The sequence below is a fragment of the Bos grunniens genome, chromosome 25 (genome assembly GCF_055505025.1).
Source record: "Bos grunniens cultivar Pamir isolate PY7600 chromosome 25, Bosgru_T2T1.0, whole genome shotgun sequence".
In the NCBI taxonomy this organism is placed as follows: Eukaryota; Metazoa; Chordata; class Mammalia; order Artiodactyla; family Bovidae; genus Bos; species Bos grunniens.
This window is the reverse complement of record NC_141189.1, coordinates 5,160,660-5,186,425: the sequence shown is the minus strand read 5'-3', so window position 1 is coordinate 5,186,425 and position 25,766 is coordinate 5,160,660. Positions and strand designations below refer to the sequence as shown.

At 51.3% G+C, this 25,766-nt stretch overlaps 2 long non-coding RNA genes across 3 annotated transcripts; one reads left to right on the top strand and one right to left on the bottom strand.

Moving 5' to 3' along the window:
- Positions 1 to 1,055: 1,055 nt before the first annotated feature.
- On the bottom strand, positions 1,056 to 14,962 carry LOC147344789 (uncharacterized). The gene is made up of 2 exons (XR_015154303.1): positions 14,819 to 14,962; positions 1,056 to 1,723 (listed from the first exon to the last, which is right to left on the bottom strand). It is a non-coding gene; the product is annotated as an uncharacterized LOC147344789 (long non-coding RNA).
- Positions 14,963 to 15,115: 153 nt separating this feature from the next.
- On the top strand, positions 15,116 to 23,582 carry LOC147344788 (uncharacterized). 2 transcript variants are annotated; one of them, XR_015154301.1, is made up of 5 exons: positions 15,116 to 16,213; positions 16,578 to 16,661; positions 21,034 to 21,119; positions 21,243 to 21,313; positions 23,317 to 23,582. It is a non-coding gene; the product is annotated as an uncharacterized LOC147344788 (long non-coding RNA). The 2 variants fall into 2 exon arrangements; XR_015154302.1 differs by lacking the exons at positions 15,116 to 16,213; positions 16,578 to 16,661 and having other exon boundaries at positions 20,987 to 21,119.
- Positions 23,583 to 25,766: the final 2,184 nt, after the last annotated feature.

The following is a 25,766-nucleotide window of genomic DNA, read 5'->3' as shown; positions in this document are numbered from 1 at the left end:
TGCACGGGGCCCGTGTGATAGGCTGGGCTCCCGGGCCATCCCGTCTCGCCGCGTCTCCTGAGGAAGGTGTCGCTGGGCTGCCCAGTGACCTTCCTCCACACCTCGGGGTGGTTAGGGACGCTGCTGCCGGCCTCCCTCTGGGTAACTGAAGCTGGGCACCCCTCCCCCCAGGACAGCACAGTCACCCTCAGCTGGAGGTCCTGCCTCATGCCTTCTCATCTGAGCCTCGAACAAGAGGAAATGTTGCCTCAGAAGGGATTTAGGGTGGACACAAAGGCTGCTTTCCTGAGCACGAGAATGAGCACCAAGACAGATTGCAGAAGCGCCATCTCCAGAGAATCTCAAAAGCAGGTCTAGGATCATGAGGACATGGCTCTGTCCAGAGGCAAGAGCAGTGGCCCCTTGGCGCCCATGACTTTTCCAGTGGAAATCGTTATCCTTTGTTAAAATCACTCTGTGCATGGCCATAACTTTTCCTATGGAAATCGTTATCCTTTGTTAAAATCACTCTGTGCATCACTTGGAGGAAAGGCAGTGTAACACTTAGCAAGATTCAAAGAAGTAAATCCGGGACTAATGGGGTACCTTCTCTTATAGACTGCTCCTCCCAGGATCCCCCTCTTCTTTGCGGAACCTCAGTTTCCAGTTGTCTTCTCAGGAACATCTGTTCCTTCCTCCCAATACTACCTTTGTCTTCCCGAGCTGGTACCAGCCTCTCTGAGGCTTACAGGAAGAAGCCTTTCCAGCAAATGGAACTGTTTGGACAGAACTAATGGTCTGTCCTTCCTGCATCAGCCAGAACGTTCTGTTCCCGGGTCCTGGACTCCCCTCCCCTCCCTTTCCTGACCGGCTGCTCCATCACTAAACAGAAGAAAACTTCCATCACCTTCATCATCTCTTCCAACTTCCTGAGGGGATGCAGGGTGTCCCTAGGCAACCAGGTGCTCAGCTCGCTCTCTCCCCAGCCCAGGAGGTGCCCGGTCACCAGCACACCAGTCTAGAGGCATCTTTCTTTTTCTTATCAGTCCCTTTCCCTCTTTGTTAACAACTGCTTCTTTTTAAAAATTTTTTAAACTTTTTATTAAAGTATAATAATCATACAGAGCTCCGGTAATCAGTGCCTAGGTCAAGAAATAGAACATCTCCAGCACCCTGAAAAGTTTCTTGCATTTCCCTTCCTAGTCCCTACTCATTGGAGGACCCAAGGGTGTCTCTGACTTCTGAATACTTTTGCAGGTTTTGCACTTCATCTGAGTGGAATCATACGCATGTACTCTTTTGTGTCTGGCTTCTTCCCTCAGCATTACATTTGTGAGATTTATCCATGTTCCTCGTGTGCTCGTAGATTACTCATATTGCCATACAGTATTTCCTTGTGTGAATCTACCACAATTTTCCATTCTGCTGCTGCTGGCCAAGTGGGTAGTTTCCAGTTTGAGGCTTTTATGAAAAGTGCTGCTGGGAACACTAAAACGCATGTCTTTTGGTGGACATCAGGACACTTTTGCATACCTACCTAAACGACTGCCACTTATTCCTCTAAGATCGGGTTATTGTAGCTTTTTCCTTGATCTTGCCAACTGGGTGAAAAGCAGAGATCCGTCACTTGTGGCCAGATCACACAGATTCCCACGCTATACAGATGTGCCAAGTGTAACCTCTGTGTTCCTCTGTAAATATTGTCTATAAACTCATCTGAACTTCCTCCCAGGCCCGCTTGTAGCTGGAGGAAGGGGAGGGGAGAGAAGAGAAGAAAACAAACTTTAGCCCAATTCAGCAAACACAGCATCCTTCCCTAATCTCAATAGTCCCTTTAATCTCTTTAGGGTTTCCCTGTCCGCCAGTCCTCCAAAAGTCCCCCCAGACCTTCCAGGTGGCTAATGTGGACAGCAGGTGGTTTCACGACCTTGTAGCACTAGCGGGAAGGGGCCCTGGCCTCCATCTCATCCTCGGATGAACCTCGGCTGGTCTCCTGAAAACTGGCTACATAATTCTCAGGGCTCAGAGCCAAAGGAAAATTTTGTTTTGTTCAAAAACTGCTAAGAATTTCAAGACGGTGACAGCAGAGCATTAAACTAAGCTCGTGCCCTTCTGAGTGCAGGCCCGGTGGTGTGCACAGGCCACACGCCCACAAGGTGGCCCTGCCCCCAGGGTCTGTGTGCAGACCTGCCTCTTGCCAGAGTCTGTCACTGGGTGAAGGGGTGGGGGAGCTCTGTTCTCCTGGAGTCTGGTCAGAACTGCAGTTGACCCTGACCATTCTTGCCTCTAGGAGAGGTGCTGTACCCCATCCCCAACCAGGGCAGAGGAGGTTGGTCCTACCACACCCATCTGTCCCTGCCCACAGGCCCCAACCCCAGGTCAAACCAGAAGTCCAGCTTTCTCATCCCTCTCAAAAGGATGTATTTCTGGTCCCACCCACGTCATGTGGAAACAGGGGCACTTGGAGGAGGGGGACTCAGGGCTTCCCTCTTTCTACCAGCTGGGGCAGGGCGGTCTGACAGGCCGCTCCCCCAAACCAGGTCCTGAAAAGAAACTGAAACAGAAGCCTCTGTGTAATGCCCTACCTGCGTGCACTTCCAGCCCAGGGAGAGGCGTGTGTGACACAGCTCAGCTCCCTGTGCCCACATCCTTCCTCCTGCACAAGACACGGAGCTGGGAGGGCAGGTTTCCCTGATTCAGGCCACCAGGCCTGCTTCCTGATCTACTGAAAGGGGAGCTGCAGTAACTTCCAGAATGCTTACCTCTCGCAACCTAATCTTTATCTCGCTGCAGACTTGAAAATCCTATTTCCTACATCAAAAACTAATATGAACTGTCTTCCTGCTTACAGGGCTGCTGTAATCGCCTCCCGAGAGACTGAAATGGCTTTGTGTTTGCATCCCAGGAGTCCCGAAAGGTCAGCAGACTGATCTCACCAAGTCAAGGGACAGAAAGAGAGAGGGCGTGCCTCCATGGCACACACACGATATGGAGACTGCCCTTGCCTGTACGGGGTCCCTGCACTGGAGGAAGGATGGGAGATGCAGAAGCTTCCCCTTTTCAGGTCGGATCTGGGAGAGGAACAGGTGTGAATTTAGCAAAGATGAGTGGAGAAGAGCAGGTGCAAGAAAAGGAGGGACCCTCACAGGGTGAGGTGTGGGCAGGCGCCCACGCTGTCTTAAAGAGGCAGCCACCCACTCTAGCTCACTTCTGTTGCACGGGGAATGCCTGCCCATTAAGGTTCTTATGGATTTTTATGTTTTTAATATTGACAAGTTATTCCAAATTAAAAAAAAATCATAAAACTGTGTGGGTACATCAGGTAGGAACCAAGCAAAGCATGTATTCTGGTTGAATTTAGCTATGAAAAGAACAGAAAGGCAGCTTCCCTGGTGGCTCAGTGATAAAGAATCTGCCTGCCAATGCAGGAGACACAGGTTCGATCCCTGGTCTGGGAGGATCCCACATGCTGTGCAGCAACTAAGCTTGTCTGCTGCAACTCCCGAGCCTGTGCTCTAGAGCCCAGGGGCCACAACTACTGAAGTCTGTGCACCCTAGAGCCTGTGCTCCGCAACAAGGGGAGCCACTGCCACGAGAAGCCCGAACACTGCCCCCACTCGCTGCAACTACAGGAAAAGCCCGAGCGGCACAGCCAAATTAATAAATATTTTAAAAATTAAATTAAAAAAGATCAGAAGGAAGACTGGATTCTGGGAACTGGGGCCTGGGGTGAGCCAGCAGGGCAGGTCTTGCAGGATCATAATTGTATTCTGGGAGAGGTGTATTCTCACAACTGGGAAACCACGACTTGGTCCTAAACAAGGCAAGTGCACCTGCAGTGTTGCATCTTGAAGAGACCTTGCAGGCTGACACAGAGGCTGGGTTGGAGGGAGAAAGAACCCTAGAGAAGGCCAGTTAGGAGGAGAGCATTGATAAGGTAGGAGCAGTGAGCAAGAAGACAGTTAGAAGGCAACATTGAAGGGACTTTGACAATCATTAAATAAGCCCGAGGTTTATTCCCTGGCAGAGGCCAGAACTATACATTAAAATCAATGCCAGAATTGACAGGGATCTGGATCAAGGAGAACTTTCATTCATGGCCAGTGGGAATGTACAATGTACGCCTACCTTACAGAACAGTCTGACCGTTTCCTTAGGAAGTTAAGGATGTACCTGCCATATAACCCAGTCTTAGGTGTTTACCCAAAAGGGATGAGATCATGTCCACACAAAGACTCATATACCTGTCCACGGCAGCTTTATTCAAACTAGCCAAAAGCTGGAAATGATCAAAATGTCTATCAATGGGTGAATGGATTAAGAAATTTTGGTATATCCATTCAATGGAATACTACTCAGCAAGAAAAAAGGAACAGACTATTGATACAGAACAGTGTGAATGAGTCTCAAATCACTAAACTAAGGTGGAAAAAAATTCATACTGTATGACCTTATATAAAATTCTTTAAAAATGCAAAGTAATCAGAAGATTGATAAGTGATCGCCTGGGGATAGGAAGGGAGGGGATGAATTACAGAAGAGCAGGAGGAAAACTTGAGGGGAGCATGACAGAAATTTTTTTTTTAATATTTTTTTATGTGGACAGTTTTTTTAAGCCTTCATTGAGTTTGTTGCAGTATTGCTTCTGTTTTATATTTTTGGTTTTTTGGCCCTAAGACATGTGGGATCTTAGCTCCCCAGCCAGGGAGTGAACCTGAACACCCTGCATTGGAAGGTGAAGTCTTAACCACTGGACCACCAGGGAAGTCCCCCGGAAACTTTTATCTTGATGGAGATATATATACCTATGTCAAAACAGATCAAAATGTCCACTTGAATTATGTAGGCTTTTGCATACTTGTGGCTCAGCTGGTAAAGAATCCGCCTGCAGTGCGGGAGACCTGGGTTCAGTCCCTGGGTTGGGAAGATCCTCTGGAGAAGGGAAAGGCTGCCCACTGTAGTATCCTGGCCTGGAGAATTCCATGGACTGTATAGCCCATAGGGTCGCAAAGAATCAGACACAACTGAGTGACTTTCACTTTGCATACTTCCAGTTATACCCAAATAAAATGGAAAAAAATCAACTCAAGGAACTGGAATAAAACATCCCTAGAGGGGCTTCCCTGATGGCTCAGTGGTAAAGGATCCATGCCTCCCAAAGCAAGTGCAGTCCCTGGTCTGGGAAGATCCCACGTGCCACAAAGCAATGCGTCTGTGCACCACAGCTCTTGGGCCTGTGCCTTAGAGCCAATGAGCCACACTACTGCAGCCCACGTGCCCTAAAGCCCGTGCTCCGCAACAAGAGCAGCCACCACAGTGAGAAGCCTGCGCAAGAGTAGCCCCTGCTCGCCACGACGAGAGGAAAGCCCATGCAGCACCAAAGACCAAGTGCCACCAGAAATGAAGCTAAGAAAAAGAGCCATTCCTAGAAGGAGAGCCCCACCTCCACACTGGCTCTTCATTTCCATATCTGTTAACCCAGCTCTAACTTTAGATAGAAAAAAGGGAGGGGGGACAAGAAAGACACCAAAGTGAGACATCGCTTTACAAGGTGTTGAAAATACATTAAACACTGAGATGTTACCATAATAGATGAATAATTTCAGGTCTGTCTTGTCACATATTTAAAAATATTTAAAATTAGCAAGTGCAAAGAAAACTAACATGGAGCCAATAATCTTAATGAACATATCCTATTAGGGTCTAATGAGTGGCTTTTTTTAATTGGATTTTATTTTGGTAGCAGAAGCTTTTGTTTCCAAGTCTTCTTAGAGGAGCTTTCACATTGCATATTTTAAAGTACAATTTGAAGAGAATAAGTTAGTTTCAAACCTTTATATGATGATGTGACCATCAATACTGACTTGGCCTTGGGTAAACTGCTCTCTATACTTCAGGTTTTATATTGTTCTTTAGGAATTCTGGGGTATTTTTTCCTTTGTTTTCCTTCTCTTGGGTGTTCTTTCTTTGACAGATGCAGTGCAGAGTCCAGGAATGACAGGTGACTGGTCTTCCAGTCTGAAGCCAGGCATCTGTCAAGCTCTCGCCAGTCCTCCTTTTCCTGGCTTTCCTGGAACAGGGAACAGGAAGCGGTGCCTGCTTGCGGGTCCCTACTGCTCCCCCGGCTGACCGGTGCACACGAGTCCCCTTGCTGCCTCGGACGTGCACGCATCTTCTCCTGCGAGAACTCCAAAATTACAACTCACCGCTGAGCAACCATCAACAGGAGAATGTTGGATCCCACCAAAAAAAGATATCCCATGTCCAAGGGCAAAGGCGAAGCCACAGCAAGACAGTAGGAGGGGCGAAAACACGTTTAGAATCAAATCCCATACCTGCCATAGACGCTCAGCAGGCTCAAACAAACCTTGTGCACAGCAGGAGACCCTACCGAGACTGAGCCAGACCTGCCTTTGAGTACCTGAGCGCCTCCTGCGGAGGTGCGGGTCGGCAGGGGCCTGCCGCAGGGCGGGGGCTCTGGTGCAGCAGACCTGGGTGTGGCAGAGGCCTCTTGGAGGAGGTCGCCATCAACCCCACCATAGAGCCGCCGGAACTTCCACAGGACTGGGAAACAGACTCTTGGCGGGCACAAACAGAACCCTGTGCACCAGGACCCAGGAGAAAGGAGCAGTGACCCAACAGGAGACTGACCCAGACTTGCCTGTGGAGACCCAGGAGTCTCTGGCAGAGGCGTAGGTCAGCAGTGGCCTGCTGCAGGGTCAGGGCACTGAGCGTGGCAGTGCGTGCACAGGGCCTTTTGAAGGAGGCCCCCATTATCCTCGTTACCTCCACCATAGTTTGGTCTCGGTCAAAAAACAGGGAGGGCATACAGCCCCACCCATCAACGGAAAATTGGATTAAAGATTTACTGAGCATGCCCCCACACAGCAAAACAAGACCCAGTTTCCCCCACAGTCAGTCTCTCCCATCAGGAAGCTTTGATAAGCTAATCCTTATCCACCACAGGGCACACAGAGTGAAAACCACAACTACAGAAAACTAACCAAACTGATCACAAGGACCAAACCTGGTCTAACTCAATGAAACTATGAGCCATGCCGTGTGGGGCCACCCAAGACAGACGGGTCATGGTGGAGACTTCCGACAAAATGTGGTCCACTGGAGAAGGGAATGGCAAACCACTTCAGTATTCTTGCCTTGAGAACCCCCGTGAACATTATGAAAAGGCAAAAAGATATGACACTGAAAGATGAGCTCCCCAGGTCGGTAGGTGCCCAATATGCTACTGGAGAAGAGTGGAGAAATAACTCCAGAAAGTATGAAAAGATAGAGCCAAAGCAAAAACACGCCCAGTTGTGGATGTGACTGGTGATGGAAATAAAGTCTGATGCTGTAAAGAACAATATTGCATAGGAACCTGGGATGTTAGGTTCATGAATTGCAAATTGGAAGTGGTCAAACAGGAGATGGCAAGAGTGAACGTCGACATTCTAGGAATCAGTGAACTAAGATGGACTGGAATGGGTGAATTTAACTCAGATGACTAGTATATCTACTACTGTGGGCAGGAATCCCTTAGAAGAAATGAAGTAGCCATCATAGTCAACAAAAGACTCTGAAATGCAGTACTTGGATACAATCTCAAAAATGACCAAGTTCATTTCCAAGGCAAACCATTCAATATCACGGTAATCCAAGTCTATGCCCTGACCAGTAACACTGAAGAAGCTGAAGTTGAACAGTTCTATGAAGACCTACAAGACATTCTAGAACTAACACCCAAAAAAGATGTCCTTTTCATCATAGGGGACTGGAATGCAAAAGTAGGAAGTCAAGAGATACCTGGAGTAACAGGCAAATTAGGCCTTGGGGTACAGAATGAAGCAGGACAAAGGCTAATAGAGTTTTGCCAAGAGAACACACCAGTCATAGCTAACACCCTCTTCCAACAACATGAGAGAAGACTCTACACATGAACATCACCAATGGTCAATACCAAAATCAGATTGATTATATTCTTTGCAGCCAAAGATGGAGAAGCTCTATATAGTCAGCAACACTGGGAGCTGACTGCAGCTCAGATCATGAACTCCTTAAGTAGTCATGTATGGATGTGAACTGGACTATAAAGAAAGCTGAGTGCCAAAGAATTGATGCTTTTGAACTGTGGTGTTGGAGAAGACTCTTGAGAGTCCCTTGACAGCAAGGAGATGCAACCAGTCCATCCTAAAGGAAATCAGTCCTAAATATTCATTGGAAGGACTGATGCTGAAGCTGAAACTCCAATACTTTGGCCACCTGATGTGAAGAACTGACTCAGTGGAAAAGACCCTGATGCTGGGAAAGATTGAAGGCAGAAGGAGAAGGGGGTAACAGAGGATGAGATGGTTGGATGGCATCACCGACTCGATGGACATGAGTTAGAACAAGCTCCAGGACTTGGTGATGGACAGGGAGGCCTGGCGTGCTGCAGTCGATGGGGTCGAAAAGAGTCAGACATAACTGAGCGACTGAACTGAACTGATGACTATGTGACCACAGGACGGGGACTTGGAAGTTAGCCAAGCCTTAGGATGATTCCCAGTCCTGTTTCTTGTTTATTCTGAGGCCTTGGGCAGTCCCTGCACCTGTCAGAGCCTCAGTTTCCCCATTTGTAACACGGAGGTAATGATCGCTCCCCACAAGGTGGCACAGCACGCTATCGAGTCTGAACATGGATACCCACCCCACAGAGGGTAACCGGTATTCATTAGATTTTATGTGTGTGCTCAGTCGTTCAGTTATGTCCAACTCTGGGATTTCCCAAGCAAGAATACCAGAGTGGGTTGCCATTTTCTCTTCCAGGGTATCTTTACAACCCAGGGATAAAATCCATGCCTCCATTGTCTCCTGCATTGCAGGAGGATTCTTTACCCACTGAGTCATCAGGGAAGCCCCAGATACTCTCCTAAAACTGCTGTCTCCCAAAAGGATATTTAAAGAGAGAAAACTGTAATGCTCGTGCCCTTCATTGCAGTCTGAACGCTGATCCTACAATGAGCTGGACACTTCTGGACGCATCATAAACGGTTCTCGAAATAATCCCCCTTTTCCTTCCTCACCTGCCAGACAGCCAAGCTGCAACCTCATGAAATATGAGGGAAGTTCTCTTTTATGGCTATTCATTCATCTGCAGGTTCCTTGGCTTACCAGTCCCTCCAAGTTATTTTATTATTTCCAGGAAACTGTAACAGAGCCTTTTTATACACCTTCTGTTGTCATAAGAGGCATCGCACATAAAGCATGTCAACCGAATATGAGGAAGTCATCTTTCATCTGGTTTACTGTTTCCTTGAGACAGCCGCTCCCTGGGTCTGGTCAGCTGGCCGCTTTGATGGTGTTACTAGAAACGGCTTTTCAAATAAAGGAGACCTGGAGAATGTGGGAGCTCCTTTTTTGGTCAGTTACAGGACCAGGGTCTGGGGTGGAACGGAGCTCCTCTCCCTTCGTGGGGGTCTGGTGGGCCCCTGCACAGGCCAGCAGTTGTTCCTGGGCGCGGTCTGGGTGCCGGACTTGGCCTGGAGGCTAACAAGCACAGAGACAGCTGTGCTGGTCTCTGCCCCCTTCCCTCTGTGTGCCCTCCCTTATTGAGGTCTCAGTCCAGGACCCCAGTTCTCTGTTCAAGCCCAAGGCCGCCTCCCTGCTTTCCCTTTACATCTCCTGGTTCCAAAGAGGCGGACCTCAGTTTCCCAGTCTTTAAAAACGGGATAGCGACAATGCCAGCGTGATTCTTTTTTTTTTTTTTTTTGCCTTTCGTTTTTTAATAAGGATGCAATCAGCCTGTGGTGGGAACACGGTTGGCAGATTACCCAGAGGGGAGCGGCTGTCATTAACATTCCTCCTGCCCCCAGCGGGGGGGCTTGACATCAGCAGGAGGCGTCCGCAGACTGCATCACACAGAAGCACTCCTCCGGGGAGCCGCCTGGGCCCCAGAACGCTGAAGAAAGCCTCCACCAACTCAGGAGCGCCTGGCTTCCCCCAGGCATCTCCTGCTTCCTGAAGAGACGCCCCCGAACCCCCCAAAGTTCTGAAAAGTTATTTCAGTCTCATTAATTCTGGAAACAAACAACGGCAGAAGGAGAAGGAAGATGAGCAGAATTAAAGGATAAGGTGGAGGGGGATCCGAGGTACCTGAGGTTTGGGGGGAGCGAAGGAAGCGGGGTGAGGTGCTGCAACTCCACACTCCCACAGTCTGGGCCAGCCTGGTAGAGGGTGCAAAAGAGGTGGGCCCGGGGCATGGTCCAGGGGGGCAGGGGCGGGGCGGGACCCAGGGGGGCAGAGCCTGGATGCACAGGTCAGGGGTAAAGGGAGGATGCAGAGGGCACAGCGGTGGGACAGGGTCCAGCTGGGACTAGATCTTCTAGGAAGACTGAGCTTCCAGAAAAAAGAACATGTCGGATGGAGGCAACAGCATATCCAAGGGGAAAGGGTTTAACTGTGTTCCCAAAATGTTGTATGTTGCAGTCCTGACCCCCAGCACCTCAGAATGTGCCCATAGGTGGAAACAGGGTCCTTGCATATGTAATTAGTTAAGATGAGGTCATTATGACCTGTGTCCTCATATGGGGACAATGAGGAGCAAGGGGCAGTCATTCCAAGAGATGCCACGTGCAGGCACCAAGAGAAGACGGCCATCCACAAGCCCAGGAGAGAGGCCTGGAGCAGATCCTCACTGTGCTGGGAAGGAACCAACCCTACGCACACCTTGATCTTGGTCTTTGGCCTCCAGATCTGGGAGGCAATAAATGTATATTTTTTAAACCCTCTCCCCACTCCCCATCTGTGGTACTTTGTTACATAGACCCGAAAGTGCAGGGCGTCGGGGGAGAGCAGACAATTTGCAGCAAAGGAGGAAGCAGGAATGGGGGCAGATGAGGCCAGGGAGGAGGAAGGGGGCTCAGAGTTCCATGTTCAAGAGTTTGGGGCTTATCTTTGGTCAGTGGGGAGGCATGGGGGTCTTCAAGCTGGGAAGGAAGGTGGTCAGTTTAGAAAACCACCCTGGGGGCTTCCCTGGCAGCCCAGTGGTTAGTACTCTGCACCTCCACTCCAGGGGACACAGCTTTGATCCCGGTCAGGGAAATAAGAGCCCACATGCCACGTGCTGCAGCCAAAAAATAAAAGAAAGGACATCCCCTTCTGGCTGCAGAGTGGAAGAGGCTGTCTTGGCCATGTGGGTAAGAGATGGAGTTTGCAGGCAAGGGGTGGAGAGAAGGGAGCAGCTCCAGAATTCAGGCATCCTTGTCAACAGGACTCCACGGGGGCCAGCAGGGGGTGAAAGATGCGTCGCTTTGCTCTGGTTGACTTAGCAAAGACCACAGACTGGGCAGCTTCAATAACAGACATTATTTTCTCCCAGGTCCCAGAGGCTGGAAGTCCAAGATCAAGGTGTGAGCAGGGTCGGTTTCTTCCGAGGCCTCTCTCGTCCGCTTGTAGACAGCCATCACCCCCCTGTGCCTACGCGTGGTCTTCCCTCTCTGTGTGTCTGTGTCCTAATCTCCTCTTCTTAATAGGACATGAGTCCTATTCGGTTAGGACGCACCCATATGACTTCATCTTAATATTTTTTCAGCTCACGTGTACATTTATTGAGCTCACACGAAACGGGACACAGTTAAGAAATGACCCTCCCCTCATTGGTGTACAACTCCCTGCTCTTTCTCCCTGGCGGTTACATCCTGTTCCGCTAGCTTTCCACAAACACGCAATCTTCTAGAATGAGACATCTGGGCAGTCGCTCAGAACCTGCTCAGAAGCAGCGGGCGGCAAAGTGGTGTCAGAACCAGCGGAGAGTTTGCTTCATTTGAAGTGTACCCAGAGACAGACTCGTGGCTTCCCATGCAGGGGCTGGCCTGGGCCAGGCTGGCACTCTGGTCGTGGGCTCCTTGGAGTAAACAACCCTGACATCTGCATGACCTCCACTCACAAAGTGTAAATGGGATTGTAATCAATGTGGCCCCAGCGGCTTCTTCCCCCAAACCGGGGGTGGCTGACGTCACGTCGGTAGAGAATTCGAAATCCTCTGTGTCCTCTCCATACACACAGGTATGGGTGCCTCTGGGTGTGGCGTGAGGTGGCACAGCCGGGACAAACAGGGCAGAGAAGACCAGGGTCTCCCTAAGCGGGCATGGTGCCAGCGGAAAGCACAGACGGCTCTGGAAGGCGGGCAGGGAGGCCAGCCCTGGGGTGCGCTGGGTGAGCTTCCTGCAGGGCACGCACAGAGCCCTCAGCTCCGGGACCCCAGAAGCAGCATTCCGAGGTGGCTGTCAACCTCACTGTAACATGACCACCTCTTGAAAGGCGCTGTCTCCAAACAGAGCCTCAGTCTGAGATGCTGGGGCGAGGACTCCCACAAATGAATGGGGGGAGGTACACAGGTCAGCCGGTAACTGAGGGGTGCCCACGTTTCTGAGGCAGTTTCCACTTTCGCCCATGACTCATACACACTACCATCTATAAAACAGATAGCTAGTAAGAACCTGCTGTATAGCACAGGGGTCTCTATTTAAAACTCTCAAGGCCTATATGGGAAAAGAATCTAAAAAAGAGTGGATATGTGTATAAGTGGTTCACTTTGCTGCACGCCTGAAACTAACACAGCATTATAATAAATCTACTAGCATACACTCCAATAAAAATTTTTAAAAAGGATATAGTGGGCAAGAATCCACCTGCCAATGCAGGAGACCCAGGTTCGATCCCGGGTCTGGGAAGATTCCAGTTGCCGTGCAGCAGCTGAGCCTGTGCACCACGACCGCTGAGCCCACCTGCTGCCACTACCAAAGACCCTGCGCCTAAAGCCGGTGCTCTGCAGCGAGAGAGACCACCGCACGGAGGAGCCCACGTGCCACAACGAAGAGCAGTCCCCGCTCACTGCAATTAGAGAAAGCCCGCAGGAAGCAACACAGGCCCAGCACAATCAAAAACAAAATGAATAAATAAATACGTTATTTTTTTAAAAAAGAAAAAAACCCACGCTTCACTATGACAAATCAGAGAGAGAACCCAGGCCCAGCCAGCTGCTCCCCAAGTCTGTCCCTCTCAAGGTGGCCATTTTCTTTGGGAATTCATTCCTGTCTGGGTGCACAGCCTTCTCTAGCAGGCTCAAAGTCTAATTTCCATTCCTTCGAGTGATATTTATGGCTCTGCACCAGACGTGATTCTGTGAGCACTGTGAAATGGCCCCATCTCTCTTGGGGGTGAGCTGGCATGAACCAAGTTCAAAGAAAGTGATAAATAAAAGCCACAATGTCAATTTAGTGAATTGCTTTGAGAAATACAGCTGTGGGCTGTGTGGGTTGACAGATCGATGCCCTCTCTCTCTCTCGGGCATGAGAGCCAGGCTACCATCAGCCGGACACTCTGGATGGACAGACCTTATTCCACATCCTGCACTCTCCTGTCCAGCAGGCAGACCTCTGGGAGTCTGACTGTGATGTCACAGATTCCCTGGATTAGCCCAGAACACGGAGAGTGAGGTAAGCCTGGGGGTTAGGGGAAACTCTGGGTCTAGGCCACCGGAGGCTCCATCTCCCAGGCCAGGGGTCAGCCTTGGCAGACAACCGGATGCCGGAGCCAAGACGCCCCCTTCCTGGCCCCAGCCAGACAGCTCTGCCCACTGCTGTCTCCTCCAGGCCTCAGCTCACCAGCCCCTACTTGTTACGTGATCTTTCTCTGAACAGGGTGGGATTCAATTGGTCAGATTTCCATCAGCTGAAATTGCAAACCCGCAAACCTGGCCGCCTCTGGGCAACCGCTCCCAAATCCCAGAGCACAGTTCTAGGTCTTTCCAAACCCTCCTGCCCCTCGTTTCCTTACAGACCTTGGATCCCACCGCAGGCATATCCCAGCCAAGGCAGAGAGGTGACTTTTCTAGGCAGCCTCATTTCCAGGGGCAGATGAAGCCCCAAATGTCAAGACCTCTCCTTTGCTTGGGCCCCTGGGAGAGCTAGAAGATGCTGGGAGTCACAGAGTGTCCTGGGTGGGGAGAGAAGTCAGCTTGGAACCAGCAAGCATGTCTCTTAAATTGCTAAAGACACTGCAGGAAGAGACCAGGATTTCCAGGGCCCCGGTTCCTTGTGTGATTTCCTTTCTCATTCTAAATCAACATTTACTTTCATACCTACATACGTGGTGTGCTTATCCTTCCTGAGACTCCCTCAGTGGTCTGAGCTTCAGGCCTCCCAGACCTTAGGTCCACTCCTGCTGGTTTCTCTTGAGTCCTTATCTACCAGGGCGGGTGGGGGCGGTGGGGGGGAATCTGGGGGCGGGGGCGGGGGTGCCCCGAGACAGGTAGCTCCATGCCTTCCAGCAAGTGGGTTGTGATGAGTCAGAGAAAGAGCCCGGGTCTTGCAGCCTAGGAGCCTGCAGTGAGTAAAGGACACTGGATCCGAGCCCTGCTCCCACCCCAGGCCCTCCCCCAGGGCACCCACAGCAGGTGGGAACACCCACTTGGCTGGTCTAGCCTCCTACTTCCTTCACTTCATGGAAGGGAGAGACTAAATCTCTCAGTAACATGTTTTCATGTTCCTTTCCAGGGACACATTTTTCAGCTTTGGTTAGTAGAAAAAAGAAACTTTGAAAATTCCCTTAAAAGTTAAATCATGGACTTTGGTGCCTCCCCCTCCGAATCAAAAACATGTATTTTTGCAACCGACAGAAACATCAGACATCTTCCCTCCATCATCTGCCTGTCTGGCTAACACGCTTTTCAGGACAGGCGCTCGCAGGGCGTAATTTATGTCTCTGTGTGTTTTAACGAGCCCCCTGCGCCGGTTTTGATCCGGGAGTTGCCGCCTGGCTCTGAATCTCTCATTAGCCTGGCCGCTCGTCCTCTCCTCACCTGTGGCGCGTCCGCCCCCTCCCCGCCGCTTTGTTTTGTCATCCGTCGGTTTCCTCCCCGCCAGCCAGTCCATCTGGGACTGTTCAGGCGCCAAGTCCTCCGTTCACTAAAGTCTGTCGCACGCGGACGACCGCTGCGGGAGGGGCGGGAGCCAGGGGCCGGTCCCACGTGACCCGGGGGCAGGGCTCTGGACGCTTCACCTCCCCCCGCCCCCGGCCTCCAGCGCTTCCCGGTTTCAGGCCTGCACCCACCCCCCCACAGCTGGAGCCCTGACCCTCTGCCTCCCGAATGCACGGCAGCCACCAGCTCTCATGCGTGATTCATGGGGGGCGCTTGGCCTGGGAGTGGGCGCCCGGGGAGCAGATCATGAGCCCACAGAAGCGCTTTGGTTCCAGGAACGTTCTTTCCCTGATGCACATCTGTGCTGCCTGGAAGTGCATTAAAGAGAATCGGATGAGCTGCTGCTTCTAAAATAGGTTCTGAATGTGTAAAGTGCCCGGGGAGGGCGGAGAGTGATGCCAGCTGACGAGGCGCTGGGGCCTCTTTCCGGCTTTGTCCTTCAGTGGCCCTCCTGGGTGACTGCGGTGGGTGGGGGGGTGGGAGCGGGGGAGAGGCAGGCCTGTCTCACCAAGGGCGGGGCCCCCAAGGCCTAAGAGCCTCAGCGTTCCCATCTCTCACCAAGCAATGCTCCTCCGGCTCTGTGGCTGTTTTGGGAACAGGAATGGGGTCTCTCATCCTGGCCTAACCAGGAGAGCCTTTGCCTACAGCCTTCACCAGAGACCCAGACTGGGCAAAGCAGCCAAGAGACCCGACAACCTGGGTGGTCCTAGCTCCACCACCCAGCCCCTGGGGGCCCTGGGCAAATCACCCAACCTGGAATTGGGAAAAGTGTGCCCTCCTGACTGAAAACCACCCCCCAGGTGGTATCCCACTGATTTCTGATCTGCTTTTCTCTGTGCAAACCACATACTACAGGGTATTCAGAGAGACCACTTGTCCTGAGTTGCCTGATTTTACCTTTTAGCTTCTCTACTCTCTTGTCACCTGAGTAACTAACAAGTTCACTCTTTGTTAAAAAAAAAAATACACAGGAGGTTTCTCTTTTCCTCACTGGGGTTGTCTGTGACACCCCCTAGAGAATGGCTCACGTGCCTGGGGGGCGGGGTTGGAGGGGGGCACGGGGCATCCCAGCGGCAACTCCAGCAATCCCGACTGGCTGGGGTGCACTGGGGGCCCAGGAAGTCTGGATGTTTTCTGCCTCTGGAGCAGCCTGCTGGACCAAGAATCAAACTCTAGGCCAGTCTGGAGTCTCAGGTCCCCAGAAGGCAGGAACACTCCGTGGGTGCAAAGGAGAAATCAAAGAGAATTCACAAGCACCCTTCGGACAGTGGTTCTGTAAGTAGCTGCGGTGTTTCATTATTTAATCCTTCTTGAGGCAGATGCTCTTCAAGGCTGGACTGGGCCCTCCACCCTCGCCCCCACCCTGACCCTCTTGTGCCCTGGGCTGGCCGTGGGGACTCCCTGGGAGATTGTCCACGACCCCTCAAACCCTCTGACTTCTCCTCAGATTGGCCCTGGTTCAATATCTGCAATCCTGAGCTCCTCTCCCTCCTGTCTCCAGGGTCACCCACACTGTCCCCCAGGGAATAGTCCTGCAAAGCTAGGAGAGCGGGGGTGGGGGGGGTGGGGGGTGGAAAAACCTGCCCCACTCGCCAGGTGGGCCATGGCCTGGCTGAATCCTGATGCTTCTTGTTGACAGCCACCAGCCTGCCTCCCAGACACAGACAGACAGCCGGCAAAGAGGGGCCACCTGCAGGCCGGACCAGAGAGGCAGAGAACAAAGGTAAGAACCCCCGCCCCACCCCCGCCCCTGCAAGGGGAGTGAGGCAAGTGAGGCACCCAGAGGGAGCCGATATCCAGGGTCAGGGCAGGGCAGACCTGAGTTCTGCTCTGGCTCTGCCCATGTGTTGGTGAAGACCAGACTCCCCCCACAGGCCCAGCGGGAGTCAGTAGCGGGGTCGGTAGAGGAAGTCAGGCAGAGAGCTGGGAACGCCCTCTGATTTCGGAACTCTTAGAGTCCTGATACCCCTCTCTGGTCTCCAACTGTGCTTTTATTCTTTGAACAAAAGAATTACAAGTTGCCTGGAGACAGAAACCACTTGCCCTTTGAAATGCAAAACCCTAACCTTGCTTAGCGGCTGCAGCACTGCTCTCTGCTGGGGGCTCTAGCTGGTTTTAGGGTGGGACGGACGACGGAGGGGCGAGCCTGCCCTGGGCCCCGTCCAGCCCTCGGCTCCAGCCCACAGCATCCTGGTCTCTTCTTAGAGCCTTTGTTGGGACTGAGAAGGCAGAAGAGAACTGTCATCTTGTCCCTGGGCTTAACCCATTAGTCCTTGCTCAGGTCATCTCTTTAGACTGTAAATAAAGGGTTCGGCTTCTTCCTGAAGAGCTGAGGACAACAGAAAGAGAGAAGGATGTCCAGCAGATTCTTCAGAGTAGAGGGGGCAGCGGCCTTGGACCTCCTGTGCTTGGGGACAGTCTCAGGAGTTTATAAATGTTCTGTCTTCCCATTGAGATAACCTCACTCCCAGCCCAGCTCTGCTGTGATAACACAGACAGTGGGCCTCTTCTGATTCCCTTGATCTGTCTACCGATTGATAGACATTTAGAGGATGTAATGGGTCAGCTGGTGTCCCCACAAAGTTCATCTCCACCGAGTACCTCAGAAGGTGACCTCATTTGGAAGCAGATGTCATTATTAAGGTTGGGCTTCCCTGGTGGCTCAGCTGGTAAAGAATCTGCCTGCAAGGCGGGAGACCTGAGTTCAGTCCCTGGGTTGGGAAGATCCCCTGGAGAAGGGAAAGGCTGCCCACTCCAGTATTCTGGCCTGGAGAATTCCATGGACTGTAAAATCCATGGGGTCACAAAGAGTCGGACACGACTGAGCGACTTTCACTTTGCTTATTAAGGTTAGAGTTGAGATCAGCTGAATCACAGGAGGCGCCGGTCCAGTGAGAGTGTCCTTACAAGAGGGACTGTCCACCCTACAGACAGGCGGGGCCTCGCTTCCAGTCCAGGAACACGTTAACGTGGGATCACGCAGGCCCTCACCCACCTGTTCTCTTCCTGGGCCCCGTGAGGACCAGGATATCCCTAAGCCCATCCTCCTGCTCTTGGTAGACTGTGCCCCAAGTGCCAGCCAACAGTGTACCCCAGCCTAGCAGTCAGCAAGCTGGCACATCCCAGGAGACCTAAGGATAGGGCAAGGTTGTCAGCCGCCAGCATCCTTTCCAAGTCTTCACCAACTGAATACCTCTTAAAACAAGGCTGAAAATTACTCTGCAGCCCTTCATTTCACGAAGCATTTAGACTTCCTTGTTTTAATGAATTTATATGAAAATCTGGTCCTCCAAATCTGTGCACCCACCTAAAAATAGTAATTCCGATCTCAGTGTGTTTTTCACAGTGTCGCCCCTTTGACACTAGCAATATTCTAAGCTTCATGAATCCCTTTAGTAACATGACATTCAACAGTTAGGTGGGATGTGTGGACCCCACCGCCATGCCTGACACAAACTCAGCTCGTGAGAGATTCTTCTTGTTGAGAGAGATGCAGTGAGGTGTGGCGTTCTCGTGTCTCTGCAGTTAACGCAGCACAGTTCTGACTCTAACCACCTGGAGTTAGAGGAGATTTCACAGGTTCACGGGCACGGTCCCTGGCAAGACTGCCCCCACTTCAGACACCAGCCACACTTTGGCGGTCTCCAGCCCACCCACAATTCTGACCAATTGGCCACAAATCTGGAAGGTTTTCCCAACCCCCGTCGGTCTCAACAGTTTGCTGGTAAGGCTGTCCTTCCGGTTTTTGTTGTTTAGTTGCTAAGCGACCCCATGAACAATAGCCCTCCAGGCTCCTCTGTCCATGGGATTTCCCAGGCAAGAGTCCTGGAGTGGGCTGCCATTTCCTTCTCCAGGGGATCTTCCTAACCCAGGGATCAAATCTGCATTGGCAGGCAGATTCTTTTAGCACCAGGGAAGCCCATCCTTCTGGTTACAGTTTTATTATAAAGGGTGCAGGTCAGGACCAGCCAAATGAAGAGGCCCCAGGGCGAGGTTCTGGGAGGGTCTTCTGCGCCCTCTCGCCATAAAATCTGAATGTGTCAGCCTCCTGCATACCCGTGGACTCAATTAGGAAGCTCCACCAAGGTCAGGGGCCAGAGCTTTTATCGGGGTTTCATTGTAAGTATGACGAGTTGAGTCACTGGCCACGTGATTGAACTCACTCTCCAACCCTCCTCCCCCACCCATCCCCAAAGTGCGGGCTGTGCCTGGCTCCATTCTTGCTACTGGAACAAAGTACAGACTATATATATAAACTGTAAGTCTGCATTTCATTGTAGACTGGCTGGCTGTAACAACAGTCTATAACACCTACACTGGGGGGCTTAGAAACAACAAGCATTTACTTCTCACAGTTCTGGAGACTGGAAAGTGTGGGATCATGTCACCAGGCGATTCAGTGTCTGCTGAAAGCTCACTTCCTGGTTCACAGATGGCCATCTTTTCACGGTGTCCTCATGTGGCCAGGGAGCCTAGGACGCTCCCTGGGGCCTCTTTCATAAGTACGCAGTCCCATTCACAAGACCTCCACCCTCCTGACCTGATCACCTCCCAAAGGGCCCATCTCCTAATACCATCAGGTTAGAGGTTAGAATTTCAACATGTGAATTTGAGGGAAACACAAACATTCAGATCGAAACATGCTGACATCACCTGGCTCAAGGACCCAGCCTGCTAGTCATAGGGTTGGTCTCTGTGGCGTGGCCACCCCCATCGTAAACCTAGGTGTGACCTTAGGAGTCCCTGAGAAATAACAGACACTCCTATCATTCAGGAAGTTCCCAAGATTTCCAAGCTCCCTCCCAGGAACCAGTCACATCCTTTATTACCCAGAGCTCAGATCTTGAGTGATTATTTTAATAGGAGGTACAATTAAACACAACACCTGAGTTCTCAAATTCTGATGGCCACTCTCCAAATGCATCCAAATTAAGGATTTCCCTGGCCGTGCAGTGGGTAAGACTCTGCCTTCCAGTGCAGGGGCTACAGGTTCTATGGCTGGTTGGGGAGCTAAAATCCCGCATGCCTCTCAGCCAGAATCAGATCAGATCAGATCAGTCGCTCAGTCGTGTCCGCCAGAATAGCGAAACATAAAAAAAAGCAATGTTGTGACAAATTCGACAAAGATTTTTAAAAAATGGTCCACAGCAAAAAAAAAAACACTTTTTAAAACTTAAAAAAAAAGTATCTAGATTAATCCCATCATCCCACCTGGCAGCACATTCCAAGAAACAAACTATCAAAAGATATTCTGACCTTTGCTTGTGACCCTCAAAGAATGTCACACACCGGTGCATCTTCATTTACCCTTTCCTGTGTTTCTACTTCAACCTCTCCTCCCCAAGAGCTGTCCTGGCTCCTCTGAAAGTGTTGAAAGTCTTAGTCGCTCAGTTGTGTCCGTCTCTTTGCAACCCCCTGGACTGTAGCCCGCCGGGTTCCTTTGTTCATGGGATTTTCCAGGCAAGAATACTGGAGCGGGTTGCCATTTCCTCCTCCAGGGGATCTTCCCGACCCAAGACCCAGGGATGGAACCTGGGTCTCCTGCATCGGAGGCAGATTTTTTTTTTTTTTTTTTTACCATCGAGCCACCAGGGAAGCTCCTCTTTCCACGTCTTCCTCCAAGAATTCCGCCCTAACCTAGGCACCAGGAACTCTGTGTTTCCTCCTCTCCCCCAGGAAATCAACTGAGCTACCAAAGACCATGCCTCTAATTTCATGAATGAAAGGAAGAAAGCGGTGGTGGTTATTTAATGTGTCCACTTGACTGGCTGAGGAGATCCCCAGATTAAACACTCCTCCTGGGTGTTCCTGGATGAGATTAGCACTTGGATTCAGTCCAGCCGATGGTCCTCCCCAGCGCAGGTGGCCTCATCCGGTCCACCAAGGACTGAACAGAACAAAAGACGGAGGGAGGAGGGAGCCAGCCCTTTTCAGTATGAATTTCCAAGCTTGAACCAAAAGGGCTGCTGCTGAGCTCTTGAGTCCTAAGAACCAGGCATCCCTCCTCCCGCACCACCTCCCCGGGCCCTCTGGATTTCAGGAGCAATTCGTCTGAATTCCTATTTCTAACCAACTCTGTTTCCTGAATGTCTCAGCAACCCAGTCGCCCACTACTTGGAATGGAGAGGAGAGCACGTGTGTCTGCCAGGCCTGATCATGAACCGTAGTCTTTGGATGGAAGGTGATGCTTCTGGACGTTCCCAGGTCACTCTCAACTGACCTCACCTGCGGACAGGTGCAGTGAAGGGCACCCCGCCCTGCCCAGGGACCTCCTCACTGACACCCCCAGTCCTTGGTTTTCCAGCCACGTCTGCCTTGGGAAAAGGTCGACACACAGAGCCCCTGTCTGGGAAGCCGCGGTACGGAGGAAGGATGGTAAGTTTCAGTCTGGCCTCCAGGACGCACTGGGTGATCTTGGATGTGTTCCTGGACTTGCGGGGCCATCTCTCTGCCCACAAACTGGGGGCAGGAGGGACTCCTTTGCTCAGGCACCACGCAGGCTGCGTGAGAACCCCAGACATCACCCGCGCAGCAGAGGGGACACCACTGGGCACCCTTCCCCCTCTGGCCTTTTTAAATTAATTTATTTATTAACTTACTTTTGGCTGTGCTGGGTCCTTGTTGCTGCTCTTGGACTTTCCTCTGCTGCGGCGAGCGGGGGCTCCCCTTGGTTGCTGGGTACAGGCTTCTCACTGCAGTGGCTCCTTGGTTGCAGAGCAGAGGTTCGAGGGCACGTGGGCTGCAGGACTTGAGGCACGGGCTCAGCTGCCCCGAGGCACGTGGGATCTTTCCGGACCACGGGTTGGTCCTGTGTCCCCTGCATTGGCAGGTGGATTCCTGACCGCTCACCACCAGGGAAGTCCTCTACCTCTTGCTTTCTCTTTAAGAAGTCTTTCTCAAGGCAGACTCCACGCTCCCCCCACAGAGTGTCAGCTTGCAGAGCCACAGAGCCCTCCAAGGCCAGGGTCCCAGTGGGGTGAGCCCAGCCCCCTGTCATTGGTGACCATGTTCCCATCCACAGCTCAGGCCAAGGCAGCAGACATAAACCCTACTCCTGTCTTTAGGGGGCAGAGGGAGCATGGTGAAAGGGTCCCCAGTCTCTCTGGTTTCCTGGATCTTACAAGCCATCCTTGTTGCTCAACTGCCAAACGAGGGAGGAGGAACAAATGTTGCTTCTTCTCTTATCCCCAGCTTCTCAGAGCCTTGTGCTGGGCAGTCTGAGTGGAAAGCAGACCTCGTGGCCTGCCCTGCCAGGATCAATTTGACAGAACCCCACAGAGTGTGAGAAACCAATAAGACCCATTCAACTTGAAAGCTAGTCTTGTTCAACTGTGTCCACTTTTTCCCCAAGAAATTTCACACCTTGACACAAATGAGAAGATCTTAAGAAAGAATAATTTAATGTTAGGTAGCATATCCAACCACAATCAGGTATGAGGAAATGTTCCCTCTTCTCTGTGGCCAGTGGCCTCCTGAGATACATGAAAGAAAGCCCACTCCCCCAAAAGGGTGTCCCTCCCACGACAGTAAAGCCCAAAACTGGCTCATCTCACAACAGCCTTGTACATCTGATGGTGAAGGCAAGTCAACAAGAACGATACCTGAGCTGCAATTTAGCTGGTATTAGCTGGGTGGCTCAGAAGGTAAAGAATCTGCCTGCAATGCAGGAGACCCAGGTTCAATCCCTGGGTTGAGAAGATCCTCTGCAGAAGGGAATGGCAACCCACTCCAGTATTCTTGGAGAATTCCATGGACAGAGGAGCCTGGAGGGCTACCTTCTATGGGGTCTCAAAGAGTCAGACATGACTGAGCAACTAACACACACTTGGCATACAGTGGATGCCTAATAAATGTTGGGTGGGTGGATGGATGGATGAATGGATAAATGAATGAGTTATTCAGCAGTTCCATCACAAGCCAACATTCATTAAAACCTTGCCATAACTATCTAGACACGGAAGAGCTGTTTATGGAAAAGCAAGAACTGAATTTGCAAACCCTCCTGTTGGCTTCACAATAATTCATGCTCATCTGCGTCTAATAAAATATGGAAGCAAATTTTACAGGAACATTTTGTGGTTTAGCAATCATTTAACTATTTCCTCCGGGGGCAAGTCATATATTCTCATCCAGATGTGTGGGGAATTCTGTGAATAAATCTGCAAATATCAAGATGAGGTGCTCCCCACCCCCACCTCAGGCAGCCCGAGCCTGGCTAATGGGGGCATAAAAGTGGGGACCGACTGAAGTCATTCTGGCCTCTGCTCCCAGTCATGGTCCCCAGACTCCCCGTGTCTGACCCCCTGCTGCAGGGACCTGAACCAGCTAAAGGGACTGAGTGCCAGAGTCACTTTCTTCATGGAACTTTCCTCCATCAGGTCCATGCCCGGTGCTTGGCAGGGCTTCGGAGAGATGAGATCTTCCCCACGCCACAAGCCCCACCTCGAGAACAGCAAGAGGGACACTCAGGATCCACAGCTGTTGCCACTGACCCCACGGACCCCGCCTTCAGCCGCACCCCAGCTCCTTGCAGATTCGAGAGCCGATGAATACGAATGAGCAGCACCTGCCCGGAGCTGCCTGGCGTTCCATCCTCCTCCTGATTTTCTGGGTCACCGATTTTTAATTAAAGTTTTAATTTTGAGATAGTTGTAGATTCTTGTACAGTTAAGAAATGTTACAGAAAGATCCCTAAGTCCCCTATACTCAGTACTTTCTCCCCTGCCCCCGTCCTCCATGGTAATAGCTTGCAAAACAGCAGTATTGAGTCACCATTTTTTTTTTCAAATGTTATCTTTCCTTTTCCCCCCAAATTGCCATTTCTATATTTTTTTTATTTATTTGTCTTTGGCTGTGCCGGGTTGCTGTGTGAGGGCTTTTCTCTAGTTGCAGCGAATGGGGGCTGCTCTCTAGTTGCGGGGCTCGGGCTGCTCGTGGCGGTGGCTCCTCTTGCTGCAGAGCACAGGCTCCAGGGCGCGCGGGCTGCAGTAGTCGTGGCTCACGAGTTCTAGAACACAGGCTCGGTGGTTCTGGTGCATGGGCTTTGCTGTCCTGAGGCATGTCTGTTTCCCAATGTGTGGTAAGAAGTGTGAAAGTGAAAGTCGCTCAGTCGTGTCCGACTCTCGGCGATCCCATGGACTATGTCCATGGACTTCTCCAGGCCAGAATACTGGAGGGGGTAGCCTTTCCCTTCTCCAAGGGCTCTTCCCAACCCAGAGATCGAACCCAGGTCTCCCACCTTGCAGGCAGATTCCTTACCAGCTGAGCCACCAGGGAGGCCCGATAAGAAGTATATTTTCACCAAATGGAGACTCTTGGCCCCCCGGTCCCACTCCCAAACCTGCTGGACCTCACCACCCAACGTCTTCCCTTTTGATAAAGGGCACAGTGTACACAGCCCCAAACTCAAGGTTTCTCTCCCTCTTCCTTAAATTTTTCCACTTTTTCTTTTTTGGCCAAGGAAGTCCTGAACCCACCCACTTTTCACTGTCCACCCGAGCGACCCTGGCATCAGCCACTGTGAGTACTCCTCAGCAGAACCAGCTACAGAATTTTCAGGGCCCAGTGAAAAATGAACGTACAGAGCCCCCCGTTCAAAACCGATTAAGAATTTCAATAGAGCAGCAGCACAGCATCACACCCAGCTCAGGGCGCTGGGCCCACACCCACAGAGCACGCCCTGCCCTTCAGCCAGAGACCACCAGGAGCGCAGCTGTGGTTGAACCGGGTTGGCCTGGTTCCTGGTTCCACGCAGCAAGGCTGAACACAGCCTGGGAACATGGGGCATCTCAGTCAGGACCCATCACACCACAGGACTTGGGCTTCTGGTGTGTGATCTGGGTGGGGGTCCGGGGAAGCAAGGCTTCACCCTGGACTGGACGCCGTCAGGGAGTCAGGGTGATGCTCTGATTGGGCATCTCAATAATTCTTATCTAGACTGTGAGACAGATGGGGAGAAGCTGGACTTGTGATTGGTTAAAACAAGAGAGAGCGTCATATTAGCTGGGATTGTGATTGGTTAAACAAGAGAGAGAGTCATATTAGCTGGGATTGTGATTGATTAAACAAGAGAGAGCGTCATATTAGCTGGGATTGTGATTAGTTAAACAAGAGAGCGCGTCATATTAGCTGGGAGGGGGATGTTTGATTGTGCAGTTTGGATGGTGTCCACGTTTCGTCTGTTTCGGATGTGATTTCGGAAGGGTGTTGCTGCCGTCTTGACCCATCATGGGCACAGAGGGGCCTCATCTGAGGTTGGTGATCCATGAAATTGTTTATGTTCAACAGGAAAACGCCTTTTCTCCTGCTCACCCATCACCCCTGGCCATGTTGCCTGCAAGAGCCACCCCCGCCCCCTCATAACTTGCCTCCCCATCTTTGTGCTCTTTTCCGCACAGCAGTCAGCACGACCCTGTTAAATCAAAAGTCAGGTCGTATAGATCCCCTCTGCATAGACGTCCAGTGAATTGAATTGTGTCCAAGGCCTTCCCAGGTGGCTCAGTGGTAAAGAATCCGCCTGACAAAAGCAGAAGACACAGAAGACACAGGCTCAAAATCCTGGGTCGGGAAAATCCCCTGGAGGAGGAAATGGTAACCTGTTCCAGTATTCTTGCCAGGATAATTCTATGGACAGAGGAGCCTGGTGGGTTGCAGTCCACAGGGTTGCAAAGAGTTGGACATGACTGAGCACACACCTAACCCTGGGCATCTGTGAATGTTATCTTAGTTGGAAATAGGGTCTTGCAGATGTGATTAAGTTAAAGATCTCAAGACGCTATCACATTGGATTTAGATTGTAACTCCGATGATTAATGCCCTTATACAAAGA